The sequence below is a fragment of the Camelus bactrianus genome, chromosome 14 (assembly GCF_048773025.1).
Source record: "Camelus bactrianus isolate YW-2024 breed Bactrian camel chromosome 14, ASM4877302v1, whole genome shotgun sequence".
In the NCBI taxonomy this organism is placed as follows: domain Eukaryota; kingdom Metazoa; phylum Chordata; class Mammalia; order Artiodactyla; family Camelidae; genus Camelus; species Camelus bactrianus.
In genome coordinates this window covers 45,775,672-45,793,453 of record NC_133552.1, presented here as the reverse complement: position 1 = coordinate 45,793,453, position 17,782 = coordinate 45,775,672, and the positions used below count along the sequence as shown (strand labels likewise).

The 17,782-nt window shown below is 35.3% G+C and overlaps 1 long non-coding RNA gene across 1 annotated transcript in view; it reads right to left on the bottom strand.

The window, feature by feature from the left end:
- Nucleotides 1-17,782, bottom strand: part of LOC141579774 (uncharacterized) — a 91,298-nt gene that overhangs the window by 13,895 nt on the left and 59,621 nt on the right. The window contains exon 3 of the long non-coding RNA XR_012511739.1: nucleotides 885-1,007. This is a non-coding gene — a long non-coding RNA (uncharacterized LOC141579774). The remainder of the gene's footprint in view (nucleotides 1-884; nucleotides 1,008-17,782) is intronic.

The window sequence follows — 17,782 nt, the reverse complement described above, 5'->3', positions numbered from 1 at the left end:
TACCCTGGTAAACATGAGCTTTCCCTATTATGCTGCAAGAACTAAAGGGCCAGTCTGCAAAAAGATTTCACAATAGTTAAGCAGATGTTTAAACATCTGTTTCTGAGTAAACAAACAAAAAGTAAGCAGGCCCTTCAGAGAGGTGCCCCAAGTGAAATTCGTTTCCATCCTGCAACATTGCTTACTCTGTGTTGAGCAGTCAGTTATGCATGTTGGAAGGTGTGCCCAGAGGCCTGAAATAACTCAAAGGTGAGACAGGACTTGGCCACAAACAACAATGTTCCTGATGACTGTGTAGGGCAACTGACCGTGCAGGACTCAGAGCATACTGCAGGTGGATTAAGCCTTGTGTTTTATGAGTATGACTTAGTAAACAAGAACCAGAAGATTTTAGCACAGGCTAAGCAGGCAACATACAACATCAGGAGCAAGCAGAGTGAAGGAAGGAAAGCTGGCTTCCCTGGAGACAGCCTGAGAGCTGCTTGCCTGTCCCTGAGGAGGAGGCTGATGTAATGGTACATAACCTTCAGGTCACTGAGCTGCAGAGAACAGCCCAAGGGGCCCTTGGCAAAGACGATGTTGCTTTTGTCTGGTCTCATGTGGAAAAATGTAAGTGGGAATCCAGAGCTGAAATGGTGGCCTCCAGACAACCTGGGTTTTGTTATCCGCTGTAAGTGTGCTCTGGGTGTGGCCATGCCCGAGTCCCAGTCCTTCAGGGTCGCAGTGTGGGGCCAGTGTGGTGGATTATGGGACCTTTCATGGGGCCTTTGGGAAGACTCCAGGAAATAGCTCTGGACGGGGAGCTGGGAGTGTACCTCAGGTTAGTGGTCACCTGTGAGCCAGACCTGACCTTGCCACATAAGTTCCATCTTCCAGAGTCTTACCTCAGCCCTTCTTTCTCAACCCCTTGTCTCTGCAATCGGCCAGTCCCTCGAGTCCTTCCCAAGGTCATTCAAGTTCTTCTAAATTATCTTCCTGCCTCCAGTCTCTCATCTTTTCATTCCACCCTTCAAGAATTATTTTTTCAAGGTTACATTTGGTTTTTGAATACAAAAGTAATACATGTCTATAACAGAAAAGATATTCAATAGAAAAAAAACTAAAAAAGCCAGAATCACTCATAATCCCACTTTTATCTTTTAATGGATATAAAATAAGTGAAACCTCTTTCCTTCTCTCCTTTATCTTTAGCACCTAGCTCTGTAGCCACCATCAAGAGATCATTTTATACTCTTCCAGATTTTATTCTATGCTTATAGGAATATATATTTTGTTGGTTTTTTTCTCAAATGAAAATAGAATCAGGTTATGAATATGGTTTTGCAATGTGCTTTTTGTTTTACTTACAATGAATATTTTTCCCAGTCAGTACATATGAATCTATAACTTCCTTTTTAATTGCAATATGAATTTTCTTTCCTAAATATTCTGTAATTGATGTAGCCATTTTCCTCTTAATTGAGAGTTCTCCCCTAATTTTTGGCTAGTAAACAACACTACAATGAGCATCCCTGGACATTTATTTTGTGTGTAATTAAGCTACTGTTTATAAAGGATAGACCTCTAAAAATTTCCAGATCAAAGGTTACGCATATTTTAAGTTTGATAGAAAATGTCAATTTGCCTTACTTAAAGCTATATCCATCCATATTCACTCCCATCGATACAATTATGAAAGTGCCCATTTTCCCTCACCAAAGGCATATGTTATCAATCTACTGAAAAGCTGCCAATCAAGTGGGTGAATAAGATACCTTGTTATCATTTAATTTTCATTTACTTAATAATTACTGAAATGGATCATTTTTTCATAAGGTTATTGGGCATTTATATTCCCTCTTTCATTAATTTCCTCTCTGGGTTCTTTATCAGTTCTCCATTTGGCTGATTGTCTTTTTCATATTTATTAGTAGAATGTTAGTAAAATATTCTGAATCGTAACCTTTCATCTTTACATGTGGCATATATTTTTCTCTGATTCTCTCACTTATCTTTTACCTTTACTTTTGTCTTTTCAAATAATTTTTTAATATGTTGATTTTCTTTATGGTTTGTAGGTTTATACCATGCTGAGAAAGTCCTTCCTCATCCCACAATTATAAACCTATTTTTCCTTCCTTTCTTCTAGCATTTTTGTAGCTTTTCTTCACGTCTATATCTTTAATTATCTGGATTGTATTTTTGGGAAAAGTGTGGTGTAGAGCCCTAACTAGGTAACCAAGTATTTTAACATCATTTGGAATAACAATTTTCCCTATCACTTCTGAAATTCCGTAATTGTTATACTAAATTTCCAGATGTGTTAGTGGATGTTTTTAATATAGACAAAGTGTATGTGCATATGTGTGTGTGTAGCTGCTACATATATACACATGTTTTAATATTTGGTAGGCAAATTTCCTATATTATAGATTTCATCCTAAAGGCAGCAATAATGAAATTATGCTCAAGAAATTGATGTATTTACAAAAAGTGATGCTATTCAAAAGCACACATACACACAGTGCTTTTTTAATCAGTTCTTTCAAATTATTGCAAAATATGTAGCTTAAATTAATGTGCAAATAGTATTGCAAAAAGCATTCCTTTTTAAACATTATCTCACAGTCTGGTTGGGGGGACAGAAAAACCTTTTTAAAAAAGCAGACAATTTTCTGTCATTTCTTTAAGCTGAGAGTAAATTATTGCCACCACATTTTACAGTTCATGTCATGACATAGCTTCAATTAGGAAACCATTTATCCTGTCCAGTGAGACAGAATAAATGGCTCGCAGTGGCAGTCCATTTTGCCATTGCCAGGTCTCTAGTCCAACGGAAACAGAATTTTTTCACAGATGGGTAGTTCCCAAGGGGCCAGGTCTCTGGAATTTTCCCTCAGAGTCCACATTTTAAAAAATTTTTATTTCAGCACAGAAGAAATGATTTTACACTAAACCCAATTCTTACTCTCATCAAAGTATGGAAAAGAAACTTTAAAAAATTATTCAGTAACCCAGAGCTAGCATGAAAGATATTATCAGTGAGGGGTTGCTAAAGGCATAAGGTACTAACAAACCCCACCCCTTCTTCAGCCCCACTGAATGTTCACTCCACTGTTGCTGAAGCCACAAGTATCGAAAAAAGGGGGTCATGGGAACAGGGTGGGGAAAAGACACCACAAGAACATATCTTCAACCCAGGAGGCAGGTCTTCCCAACTCCTCCATCCCTGCACCATTGTTTTGCATTGTAAACATCTTCACAAGGAGAATAAATGGAAGTGTATACAAACCGCTGAATTATTAATGTTCTTCACACTATGAAGCTAAGTGATGAAATGTTCCCTAAATTAGCCTGGCATGAAGATGTAGATTTTGTCATCAACTAGGCTATCTTTGTAGCTGCTGAAGAACGTTCAGGCAAAGGCCATATATAGCGAAATATAGTCTGAGAAAAGGTCTTTTGCTATCTTGTTCTTAAAGAATGTAACATCAACTGAAATCAATGAATATCCTCCTCACCCTGATATAATGACATATAGTAAGTGCTCCCAAGGGAGTATAGCATCTGTCTGCACACCTGAGCATCTGCTCTTTCAAATTGATAGAGATAATTAAGCCAAGAATAATCTGCATCTTGAGTATATAATTATTCTTCATCTTATCCAAGGATAAAAAACTAAGATCATGCCATTTTTACTAAACCTGCTTTCTTGTCTTTTAAAGATCGTATTGGCTAGCTTGTTCTGTGCCCATGTCTATGTGTAATTGTCTTCATCCCTCCACTCTAGGGCCAGGACTATGCTTTATTCATTTTTATATCCCTTACAGCATATTGCCTTGCACACAGTAGGTGTTCAGTGGACACAGTAGGTGAATTACATGAAACATTAAATATTTTCTAGAATAGTCTGATCTAGGTGGGCACCTGGTCCATTCTGACTCACATAAAAAAGTCAGAACTCATTTGAAAATGTAATATTCACTGTAAAGTTTAAAGATATAACTACCAGATACTTAAAAATCATACAAAAAAACATAGTTTTTAGATATAAATTGTGAACTGGTTAATCTCAGATTCTTTCACATTAATAAGAACTCTTGTGTTATAAATCAAAAGAAGGAAATGCACATCTAACGCCTTAAACATAGACTTTGCTTGTTCCTCTACACATTAAGAATTTAATAGTTACCACACTAGATGTAACTATATTTTTATATGCCTCTCAGAATTAAGCAGGAAGCAACACTTAAAACACTTCAAAGAAAGGTGACAAACTCCAGATCAATTAATCTGATATGGATATTCAGGTGGCCTTCTTTAGAACCACAACCATATCAGTTTTGTGGTTCTGAACAGGTCTTTTGCCCTTCACAGGGTTCTGGCAAGGTTTGACAAGGCTTAGGGAGAATATAGGGTCCCAGACAAGAGGCTGAGGTTAAAAGCTTAACATCCATTGTGAAGGTGACAATGGAGTACAGAAAAGGAAGTCTGGCAAGAATTGTGTCCTAAAGTTGGAAAACACAGTGAAGGAGTTGGGTTGGGGTGATAACTGTTGAAGGGGTGCTTATAGGGATATGCTACTCAATTTTATTCACTCCAGATTCCATCATCAGGTACGTGTGCTCCCAGTGATACACTGTTGCCTTGGACAGGATGCATTCAAAATCTGGGCAAGAGAGGGGCCTGGTATAGGGAGGCTCCTTTGTATCTGTAGCTGAATGGGACTGAGTGAGGCAGAAAGGGACCAGTGTTCTCTCCCGACTAACGCACTCATAACCAGTGACCGTTTCCTCAGCATTATTTACTGTTGTGTGAACTAGTTTAAACACAGTTACTCTGCCTTTAAAATATTTATTTTGAATGATAGTCAACAACACCATCATCTTTTAAAGATGGTAGAAGTTGATGAGTATTAACAAGGAGAATATGCAGAAATAGAAAAATGTTTTAAAAACATTTGTAAAACTGGTTTCATGCTTTTTAATACTACCACAATACAATGTGCATCAGATTCATAAACAAGTATATGAAATGGATATCAGTATAATACTTCTCCTTTGTGCCTAGTCTATGAAACTAACTTTCTGTGAGCTAATTTATTTAAATATATATATACACATATACACACACACACACATATACACACACACACACACATACACACACACACCAGTTTTTACATTTCATCCAATAAATTATCTGAGATAGGATAAAAAAGAGCCCATTTTATACTAAGGTTCCCTCCATCGATGATTGTAACTGAGTGCCATGAACTGGGATCCAGAACAAAGACCTTGGAACTGGGAATCAAAAATTAAAATCATGGTAAAACATCCTAGCTTAAGGCCAATGACTTGAATCAGGATATCCAGCAAGGTGAAGAGAAAAGTAAACAGGATGTGGAGAGGCAAAACAGCCAGGAGTAAATAGCCAGAAGAGGCAAAACTAGATTCAGAGCCTAAAATGGAGTAGAAGCCCAAAGAAGGAGCCCACATTAGAACGCCAGGAAAACATAATAAAGTCAGTGTTAGATTAAGAAGGTCTTTGGGCTCTCATTCCTACTGAAAATTCTAAGGTTCTGGGTTCACAGATGAGAGATGGCTCAGAGGAACATGTAGGACAACAGATTATTTTCCTTAAAGAAAAATTAGAGAATAAAACACAAAAAGAAAAATCTATATATTTCAAATCGTTTATAACCCTACCACCCAGAGATAGGCACTATTAACTTTCTGGTGTTAATCTTTCCTTACCAGAATTACTTTATGCTGCCTATATGCCTTGGTCATTCTAAATAAAATTACCCTATCCACACCCTCTACTATATGAAACTTACCACACCAGCCCATCACCCCAGCTGCCGGTAAACATCTCCTTAAAGGCACTAATCAACAGATTGTCCAGAAACAAATATAGACCAACAAAAGAAGTCAAGCAACAAACTCTGTCTTGCAAATTTAAACTAGAAACAGTTAGCAGGAAGATCTGAAACCAAAAGGGCATGAATTGGAGAAACCATACTACGCTATGGGCAAGTTAAGTTTATAAGGAGCAGATATTATGAGATGTCAGTTGAAAGCAGAACAGAAAGAAGCTGGGAGGCACAGTATGGCTGAGTCATGGTCAAGGGGAGTACTGGAGGGCAGGGTCTGAACTCTGATCCACCAGACTCTCCTTAAATTCAGAACTACCTCCAGCTCCAGACTCCATGAAGTCCGCTATACAGCAGCTTGAACCTCTGGATTCCCAGGTTTCCTTTAAAATTTCTTATGTAGCCCACCAATGAGATTTCTTTACTTAGGTTAGCTTAAATGTTTTAAGAACTAAACTAAAGACTTTCCCAGATTTCTTCCATAGGTGTATATTTTTTTCAAAACATAGTACATATGCTGCTTAGAAGTCTGGTTTTGACCCAGTGATACACCATAGACGTTAAGTACTGATGTGCACCTTCATTACAAATAGCTTCATGACATGTTGTTGTATCAGAATCTGTTTAACCTATACTCTATACTGGATATTGGATATTGTTTCCAGTTTTACCTCAATATAAATTATTCTTCAGTTGACATTCTTGGTATAATATTATATTTCCCAGTTATGTCCTAAGGATAAGAATACACATTTCACACAATATAATTTACTTAATAGGGTCATCAAAATTTTAATTTTGGAAGTTCTATGCTGTCAGATACTGATTAAAATAAGCAAATAGGCATTTGGAAACAATGTCATTGATATCTAATTCTATAAACACCATTCTAACACAAGGCTTTTTAAGGTGGAGATCCAGGAATAGTTTCCAGGGGAGCCACAGTTCCCTAAAATTATATGCAGACATTTGTTTTCAAGTATATATTTACATCTTTTCTTAAGCAGGCTTATAGCTTTAAGCAAATTATTCAAGAGTCCATAATCCAAGAGAAGTTAAAATATCACAGAGATAGACTGAACGAACTTCATGCATATACTGAATAATAATTATATGAACCTAAATTAAATTAACATAATGCATTTAACATACTTAGCACTATACCTGACATATAATAACTTGAAATAAATATTGATTAATATAATTAGTAATTGTGCACACCAGATATTCAACTGTCTTCTACAGTTTAATTGCTATCCCCAGATGACAATTAATCACTAAAAATATACCCACTGAAATGGTGGATATGAAATGGACACAAAATAAATCCACTGATTTCTATACACTTACAAATTAAAAACTCACCGACCTATGCCCAGACTCATATTAAGCTGCAGTATTTTTGCTACTTGTGGAAAAAGATCACTTTATTTTCTGCTTGATAAGGTAAGGTAATCTGTTTTAAGTTTATCAAATAAAATGGTCAGAGTATTATTTCTCTTGAAAAACTCACTGCAACTATACTTAACCTAAGTCTTTATTAGTTTGATTATCATCTTTTCCTCTTTCTTGAAATAGAAGATATTCCACGGGGATAAAATGATTCCTTATAAACACTTTGATATTTTTTGTATAGGCTGAGTTTCAATCAGCTGAAAAAAGTTCATCAGTGCATTTATATGGCTCTACACAACATTCTTGATATGGACAGTGACTTTTCCTGAAACTGAGCTATATATAGTTCCTGTTAGGTGAACATACTATTTGATTACTTTCATTTGAAATGTTCTTGCAAAAGATCTTAGTAATGTGTGGCTCACAGTTTCATTCTGGTTTATCACTATAACCAAAAATGTACAACCAATTCATACAGAAATTTGATATTTTTTCCTCTCTCAGAGCCCTTAGGGCAATCTTACTTTGTCAAGTTTCCATACTAAAAAATGCCATGCAAATGTTTGATAATTAATGACTATATCCTGATCATGAGAACGAAGGTGCACATAATAATCTTCCCCATCCATAAAATGGAATGGATGCCTACTTCACAGATTTAATGAGTAAATGAAATACATATGTGAAATAATTTAGTTAGCCTAGTATGTGGCACATAAGTGTTCAGTAAGTGTTTTTTGTGTCTGAGTCTGTTCTAGCCATCTGTAGGAAACTGAGCACTGCTTCCAATACAGTTTAAAGCCTATGATATCTCCCGTGAATTTGTGACAGACTTTACCGAGGTAGTTCTGTTTATATAATCCTCAGAAAAAGATTGTTAAAAATTATCAAATTCCAAGAAAAAGTGTAATGGGTTTCCTACTCACACTCACCCCATAGTACTGAAAACAACTGACCGAAAGAGAACCCCCAAAGTTATCTAATATGTGCTATTTCTAACATAATCTATTTGGATACAGTAGATCAGATTTATTTATGTTAACCAGATGGTGTGGAAAAATAAACAGACTAGTGCAAATACCATTTTAGCTTTAAATAAAAGGAGGAAAGGATTTTTAAATAAGCTAGTAGAACAAACACAGAAGAGACTTGGTTTTGAAGACTGTCCAGTGGAACTCCGTTAATTAGACAGGGAGGAGTACTGGCAGTGGGGTGCTGGAGCTGGCTCAGACTGGCCTGCAAAAGCCAACTGTTCAGTTTCAGGAATGTTACAAGCCAGTTGTGAAAAATGGCTATGATTAAAATTTAATAACATAAACTTATAATTAAATACATTATATCAAATTGAAAGGTAGCAAACACTCAAATTATTTTACTAAATTTTAGTATTATCCAGTTTTTTGAAATTATTTGTTATTATACATGTATGGTAGAAATACTATACAAATGTGTGATACTACACATCTCTTCCTCACTCCATGCTCAGTGGTGTCCTCTTGGCACTTAAAATCATCCATGATGTGAATATTTGCACCATGGAAATAGGCAAATGCTACAAATTTAGGCTTTTTTTCTTTTCAGGGAAGCAGTCATTACATATTTGTTAGCACACCAGTGAGTATTGGTCTCAGTTTTGCCCCTAGAAAGACATAAATTCTGAATAATTCCTGGCTTTGGGAAAGAGCTAGGTCTTTTATAACCTTGTTGTAAGATTATTTTCTATGAGTCTCATATGATTTCACACCTCTTGTGAAACAGGCACTGGCTGTTATTTATTCTGAACAATCTTCTCAGGGATTTTTATATAGCAAACAGCCTTGAAAGTTACAGGCATGCTTGTTGCCCATTATTAAAAAAAAAAAAAAAATTCAGGTGCCCTAAGCTTAGGAGTCCTCTCCTGTAATTCAAGCCACTTCTAAAAAGGGCTCCAACTGGACCTATCTGTGTCACTTCTGTGGAGCTTGGAGCAGAGGGAACAAATACAAACATGTGTTCTGATGCTCACATAGCTTGCTGTGCTGTATTTTTGTTACTCTCAGCCCAGGACTTTCATGTCTTCCACCAGCCTCTGTGAAACTGTGGTAGGCTCACTTTGTTTGCAAAAAGGGTAAAATCTTGGGCCCTTCATAGTTCTTGATAACCCTTTCTGAAAGAATAACCAAAAAGTTTAAGATAGCCTACAGTAAGGCTAAAAAGAGCTTAAAAGTTTATTTTCTTTATATTTCATTTTTCCTAGATGCAGTTCCAAGGATTTTAGTTGCTAAATACTCTCCTAGATCTGATCTACTTGCCAGAATCTTCATATTGTTTCAATTCCAGACTAGGTCCCTTCTGTTTCTCTCCTATGACTCAAGCAAAAAAAAAAAAAAGTATATTTTCAAGAGAATGACAGGGAAATGGTAAGAGGAAAAATAACAGCTTAGAAAGGAAAAGAGAGATCTTTCTTTTTCAACAGTGAAAACTAAGTTTAAGATGCCAGCAAAAATTTTAAAAATCCAGAGACTGTTAGGAAAAAATAATGAAATTTTTAAAAAACTGTTTTAAGGAAATGGCAGTTAATATCAAAATAATAAAGTCACCGAGGGAAACTAGAGCCTGAAAGTTTTAAGAAGGTATGACTATGACACATTTATTACTATTACTATTATTATTATTATTATTTTGACATAATACTATAACCATTTTAGAAATATTCTTGTCCTCAAAGAACACAAAATCTTATTTTGTAGGGTATTGTGGTATCTGGAGGGAGTGCCCTCTTAGCCAACCTGAGGATCTATGAAGTCGGCTTTCTCTCTAGTTATTCTGACAAGCTCTGGGCACTAGAGGCCACTGTGAGAGTCACCAGAATGAAGACTTGTGAAAGTCAAGTTATGTATCACTCAAGCAATGCCTGCTCCACGTGGCACATGCTTGGAGCATCGCCAGCACCGATTATGACAATTAAATTGCACCTGTTCACAAAGAAATGGGTAATAGCATTTACAGGCTACCACCTTAATAGTACATTCTAATACAAAATCTCTTAGTTTACCATTTTCAAGTCAGTGGCTATGTCTTATTTCTCAAAATCAAGTGACAAGGACACAGCACTAGAAAAATAATCCAACAGAACTTAAAGTAGACAATATTTTTCTAAATCACATCCTCTGCACTCTACCGTTTACAGACCTGAGTTTTAGAATTAATTAACACTTAGAAATCACAGCAAAGTTTTCATCATTTAAAAATAGTTAAGAATAGCAGGTGCTAAAATAAATGGGTATTAATAGACAAAAAAGTTAAACTGCAATCCATATATCAAATCACATATATAAATTAAGTTAAAATGCACCAAAGATCTAAGTGTAAAATCTAAAGCTATACTTCTAGGCAAAAACATAGGAGAAACTATTTGTGACCTTGGGTTAGGCAAAGATTTCTTAGCTATGCCACTAAAAACACAATCAACAAAAGAAAAAAAAATGATAAATTGTTTTTGTCAAATTTTAAAACTTCTGCTCTTAAAAAGACACTACTAAGACAAAAAATGCAACATAATTGGAGGAAATATAAGGAATGTATTTTTAAAACTGCTCAAAATTCAAAAGTAAAAAAGCAAATTAATTAATATTTGAACAGACACTTCACCAAAGAAGATATATGGGTGGCAAATAAGCATATAAAAAATGCTCAGCATCTCTAGTCATTAGGGAAATGTAAATTAAAACTACAGTGAGATACTACTACACAGCAATCAGATTTAAAAGTCAAAAAAGACTGACCATACCAAATGTTGGCAGGGAACCTACAATGCTCATCCACTGCAAGTGGAAATGCAAAATGACTTGGAAAATAGCATGGCAGTAAATCCATATAATGGAATATATGGAATATTACTCAGTATTAAAATGAATGAACTATTGATACAACATAGATGAATTCAAAATAATTACACTGAGTGAAAGAAGATGGACAAAAAAAGAGTACATACTACACAATTCCTTTCATATTAAATTCCAAAACATCCAAACTAATCTATAGTGACAGAAAACAGATCAGTGGTTTGGTGAGGGATGGGATGGGGCAGAAGGGAAGAGTGCAGAGATTACAAAAGGGCACAGGGAAACTTTTGGGTGTGATGGGTGTGTCTACTGTCATGATCGTAGTGACATTTTCCAAGGTGTATGAATAAGCTAAAACATCACATTTTACACTTTAAATATATGCAAGATATTGTATGACAATTATACCTCAATAATGCTAGTAAAAACAAAACAAAAATGCTTTCCCTGGACTACTGAATGGGAAATATCACATGAAGCTTCAAACTTGGCACCAACATTAAGAATTACCAACGTTCATATCAACTTCCTACCTTCTAAACGGTCTGCAAAGTCTGAAATAAATGGAATGTTTGGAATTACAATGCTTTAAGTCATTAATAGTCTTACTTTGTGCCACTGTGAAACAGTAAATCATTAAATTACTACTCTTTTTGAAGGAATAAGCGTTCAATTACTATCCTTTAACATGAAAGCCTTGAATTGATTTGAGAAGGACTGTATGTAGGAATCCTGCAGTAGGAGTCAACTCTTCCTGAAGTTTTAGCTTAAGTGCAGAGAACACCGCACATTTCAGTGGGCTGTGCTAGTAACCCCAACCTCTGGAGGTGTTAACTTTGTTAGGTACCTAGCATCCTAGCCATTCAATGGGTAAAGAAATCCATTGACTTTACAGTAGGATGATAACACTTTAACAAATCTATATTACGGGCTATTCACTGTACTATGTGCCAGGCCTGCTATGTATACCAGGCATACAAGAACAATGAGTAAGATCTCTAGCTTAAAGGACTCATAGTTTGTATTATCTTGATATCAATAAGCATTATTATTGTGTCCTGAGTGTAATTAGCAGACATAGTATTGCTAAAGAATAAGATACAACTCTATATAATTGCAGAAATGATTGCATTGAATTTATAGGGAATATGGCTTTATGCCCATGGAAGAATAAAGCATACGACATTATGGTTTTGATTTGTGAACACCCGGTGAATCAGACACTCTGACACAAAAGAGATCAAGCACAGTGCATGTCTGGGTACAAAGAAAGAGGGAAAATATAACACTGTGTAGCAAATTATCTGTTCACTAGGCCTAAATTATCTTTAATTTGAATTTATTCTTGTCAAATATGAAGGTGGCTGTTTCTATATAGACTTTCTTTTGACATCTGCAGGATGTTTCCAGGTTGATTCATTACCTTGGTGATAGGCTTCAAATTCTATTTCCAGGCTTTTTTTTTTTTTTTTTTGGCAAATTTCAGAATCAAGATTAACTGCCTGTGTGATCATTTCTCAAATGAGAAAATATTTTGCATCATTCACGTAGATGTGTCCTAGATTATGGTCAGCAAGTTTAAATAAACAAATGCAGCCAGTGGGTGTAGTGCAAATATAATGAGTGTAATTAGGTAGGCACTTCCCTATCATTAGTTTGTAACTTTTCACAGTAACCCTCACTTTTATTAACAAGCCATTATTTCTTATGCACTTAATTCTGCTTCTGAAACTTGGTTTAAATGCTAAATGCTCTGCTTGTATCTACACAACACATGGCAAAATGAAGACCTAGAGAAGTTAAGATGGATACAGTAAATTTGAATGATTCACATGTATATTGCTATTGAAAGCAAAATCACCATTCAGTTCTCAATTTGTCTCTTTCACTAAAAGGAAAAATATTTGATTCAGCTAATACGAACTGGACATAATTATGTGTTATTATGTATTGTACCTCTGCTTAACATGCCCAAGCTTAATTAAAAGGGCTTAGGTGAAAGTCTTGAGGAGTCTCAGCTCATCCTATAAATTCAAATTTTCCACCGAATAATATTAAAAGAAAGTACAATAGAAAATGGCATTCTGAGTTTAGCAATACAAAATAACCTATTATTTTGAGACTATTAGTTGGATTAGCCTAGATTATCATACTCTTAAAAAGTTCTTAAAGAATTTGTTACCACCTCTCTCATTCCCCTTAGGCAACATCAATCACAGCAAGCACAGTGATGCTGTGAAAACCTCTTTCTACCATCAGGAACCAAAGTTAAATCAATACAGACTGATTCAGCTTACTGGAGTATATTCTTAGTATAAACAGATATCAACTTGACTTCAGTTTTCTTACTGTTCTCAACTTGCTAATGCACTGAATGCACGGTATACTATTTTCAACTAGCTAATAAACTGAATGCATGGTGCTGCTGAAGTTTTGTAATATCATGATAATATTATAATTAGGCAAATTTTATGTTATTGAAGTGAGTGAATAACAGAATATGAGCCTCCTTTGGGAATTTCTAGAATGCACATTCTAACATCAACAGGAGACATGAAAACGTGATCTCTCTCTAGATATTCCTGCACTAAGAATACAGCAATGCTAGTGTTTAATCTATTTCCAGAATAAAGACAAAATGTTCCAAACAGGAACTGATCAGTGTAGGGTTGCATAGAGAATTAAAAACAATACGTTTATTTCTCCTCCAGTGTTCTCTGCCCTCTTAATTACGTATTTCAATTGTATTAACATTACTTCCCTTAGGAATTTTCCATTAACTGCTCAATCTGTCCATTAGGATATTTTCCCTGTTATAATATTGAGTTCCTGCTCTCATTTGCTATTTTCCCCCATTAGTGCTAATTAGGTCTCCTTGGATCAGGGAGAATAATACTGTTCCATCTTGGCATTCTCTCTCAAATGCTGTACACAATGATGCACAGCTTTATTTATTACGCATTTAATACTTCTAAATTGTCCTGAAAAATTCCATCAGAGACTGTAATTATGACTTGCCCTTCTTTGAAACTTCTTAAACTTTCTAATCTTTTCAAAGTTCAGGTGTTTAAAATTCACTAGAATATATTAAAGATGATGTCAGCATTCACACCAATGACTTCTGGTTATATCTGGATTAAGAGAGAAAGAGAAAGAGAGAAGAAAAAAAGGTCTGACTTACCAAAGAGCATTACATGCAGAATTTAACACAAACTACATTTATGGCCACTTTAACTATACGATTGATTAATTCAATTTCTAATTTAAAGCAAAACTATTAGAACTTTAAAATTAGTACAGTTCTTTTGCTTAATGAACTTAAAAATTTGATGACTTTGTCTTTTTTCTTTTTGTATTTCTTCTCTCCTCTATTGTTAGTCTCTCAAAATCTCTTGCACTCAAACCATCTTAGACATTCAATAAATACTAGTTAACTGATAAGTATAGTATTGATGAACAATGGCAGGAAGAAATACAAATAGGATTAAAATGCCTTACTTCCACAGGATTTAACATGTGACATGGGTTTCCATCTAATTTAAGTAGCTATGAGAATCCCTATTTAAATTCTTTTCATAATTACTAAACAACAAGAAGTCAGTGGCATGAAAAAAATAAATAAGGGACACTGCTCCAAGTTAAAGGAGTCAAAAACAATATGATAATTAAATATTATGTGAGAACCTAATTTAGATCCAGTTTTACATAAGCCAACTGTAAAGACATTGTTGAGACAATTGGGGCAATTTGATTATGGCCTGGGTGTTACATAATGCTAAGGGATTATGTCCATTTGTGAGGTATGATAATGGCGCAGTGGTTGTGCAATAAAATTTCTATAATTCTTATTGACGCATACTGAGTTAGGAGTGAAATGGTATGCTGTCTGAGATTTGCTGTTAGGCATTTTAGCAAAGAATAAGTGAGGTGGGGAGTATATAAGAAATAAGGTAAAACCCTGATAACTGTTGGCTGTACTAGATGATACAGGTATGGAGATTCATTATTCTATCTTCTACTTTTTTATATGTTTGAATCTTTAAAAATAAAAGTATTTTAAGTACTACAAAAGTAATACATAATCAGTACATAGAAGTACAGATAATATAAGACATATGTAAGCTAAAATGCAAAACTCCTCCCTCAACACCACCCATAAATGTTACTCACAGAGGAAAACTCTAATAACAATATGGTATGTATATCAGTATGGGCATTTCCACCTACATATATACCTATACATATATATATATACTTTTTTAATCAAAATGCTTTTTAATCTTTGTTAAAACTATGTCTTGGACACTTTTCCATGTCAGAAATTTTAGATCTACCTTATTCTTACTAACTGATGAAGAGAATTCCATTGCTTGGCTATTTTGCATGAATGACTTTATGTTTACAATCCCATGTGGATGAATATTTAGTTTGTTCCAAGTTTTTAACTATTATAAGCTATATTACAAGAACCTTTTGTACATGTTTTTTGTACATTTGTGTGAGCATGTCAATAAAATAAAGTTTTGGGTGTGGGATTGAGAAGCAGTCTAAATTAGTGGGCAAGGGTGTGAGCACCATCGTCAGGCTCCCTGGGTCCTAATCTCAGTGCTGTCAGTGAAAATCTGAGTGATTTTGTGCATATTTACTCTCTGAATGTCAGTTTTTCTTCTGAAAATAAGATTAATAATAATTATATCCACTTCATAACATTATTGTGAGAATAAATACAAATATAAAGTGTTTAGAACAGCTGTGAAATAGTAAGAAATATATATATTGGTCTTTGTCCCCAGTTCTTGCCATTTATATGCTTATATTTGGTGTTTGACCCCAATTCCTGACATAGAGCTCCCATAGTCATAATTTCCTGAGTGATAGGAGTGCCTGGCACAGAGCTCCTAAATCCTCTGGAATTTCATGGATAATCGAAGCATCTTTTGTTCTCATGTGATGGCTCTTGGTGGGCTCCTGGATGGGACCAAGACATGATGAGAAGTTTGGAACTTTCAGTCCCACCCTCCATTCTCTGGAGAGGGGAGAGGAGCTGAAAACTGAGTTTATAATCAATCATGCCTACGTGATGAAGCCTCCATAAAAATCCCTAAAGTACAGGGTTTGAAGAACTTCCAGGTTGGTGAACACATCATGTGTGGGGAGGGTGGCACATCCCAACTTCATAAGGACAGAAACTCCTGTACTTGGAAGAGACCTTTCCAGACCTCAACATAGTTATCTCTTCATCTGAGTGTTTATCTGTATCCATCCATTACAAACTGGTAAATGTAAAAAGTGTTTCCCTGAGTTCTGTGAAAAATTACTAAATCCAAGGAGCAGGTCATGGGAACCTCTAATGGATAGCCAGTTGGTGGGAAACAGAGGTGAGAACCTAAGACTTGCTATTGGTGTCTGAAGTAGGGGCACTCTTGTGGGACTTAGCCTTTACCTTATGGGATCAGATGCTAACTTCAGGTTGATTGTGTCAGAACTGAATTGAACTTCAGGACACCTAGCTGGCCAAAGAGAATTGGTTGGTGTGGGGAAAAAAATCCACACCCTTGTTACAGAAGCATTCTGAGTGTAGGAGTAGGAAAAAACAGTTTTCCTTTAGTTGGTGTTGAGAATTTCTTCCTTCCTATAAAATAGTTCATGACACACACAGGAAGTTCTCAATAAATGTCAGCTATCATTATTGTTAATGTAGACTGGGTTGATTTACATTCTCACTAATAACAAGAGAATCATTTTTTTAATCTGATGGAGTAAAATCTTCTTTGTTTCAATTTCCTTTTTCCTAATATTTATTGAGGTTGAACATTTGTTTATAGATTTCCTTGCCACATTTATATTATTTCTGTGAAATATTAACTACTATTTTTTACCCATTTTCCCACTGAGATAAAACTTAGTGATAACACATTCCAGAGAGATGAACAATCACCTATAAGTTCTGATCAGACCTGAATTTCCAGGTAAGACGATCTGCATACTTTAGCTTCAACCTGATTTAAAGGAATCCAGAGGACATCCACCCCCAACTATGTATCAGTCCAACAGTCTCACCAAGAAGGCTGTATCAAATCCTATTTTAAAAAATCAGCTATTTGAAGGCACTTAAGAGCAACACTTAAAGGGGAAAGGTCACAGAGAGCAGTGAGCTTAACATTCTCTTTCACTTTGCCTCTTGAGAAATTTGCCAAAACTTAAGCACCACAGGGCTTAGTGGACACACAGAGCATTTAACTTTCAAGCTCAGAGTGTTCAGCATGTTCATGGGAATGAAAAGATAAAAATTGATGCTTAAGAACCATCAAGGTAAACATCTTGGCTTTGTATTTGATCCCAGAAAGGCTGTGTCCCAGGATTGAAGACAAATCAAAATATATCAGAACTGGTATATATACAATGGAATATTACTCAGCCATAAAAATAATGAAATAATGCCATTTGCAGCAACAAGGATGGACTTAAAGATTATCATATTAAGTGAAGTAAGTCAGAGAAAGACAAACATCATATGATACCACTTATATGTGGAATCTAAAATAAACAATACAAATTCTATTAAAAACCAAAAACAGACTCACAGACATAGAAAACAAACTATGGTTACCAAATAGGAAAGGGCAGGGGAGGGATAAATTAAGAATTTAATAGATACACATTACTCTGTATAAACTAGATAAACAAGAAGGATGTACTGTATAGCACA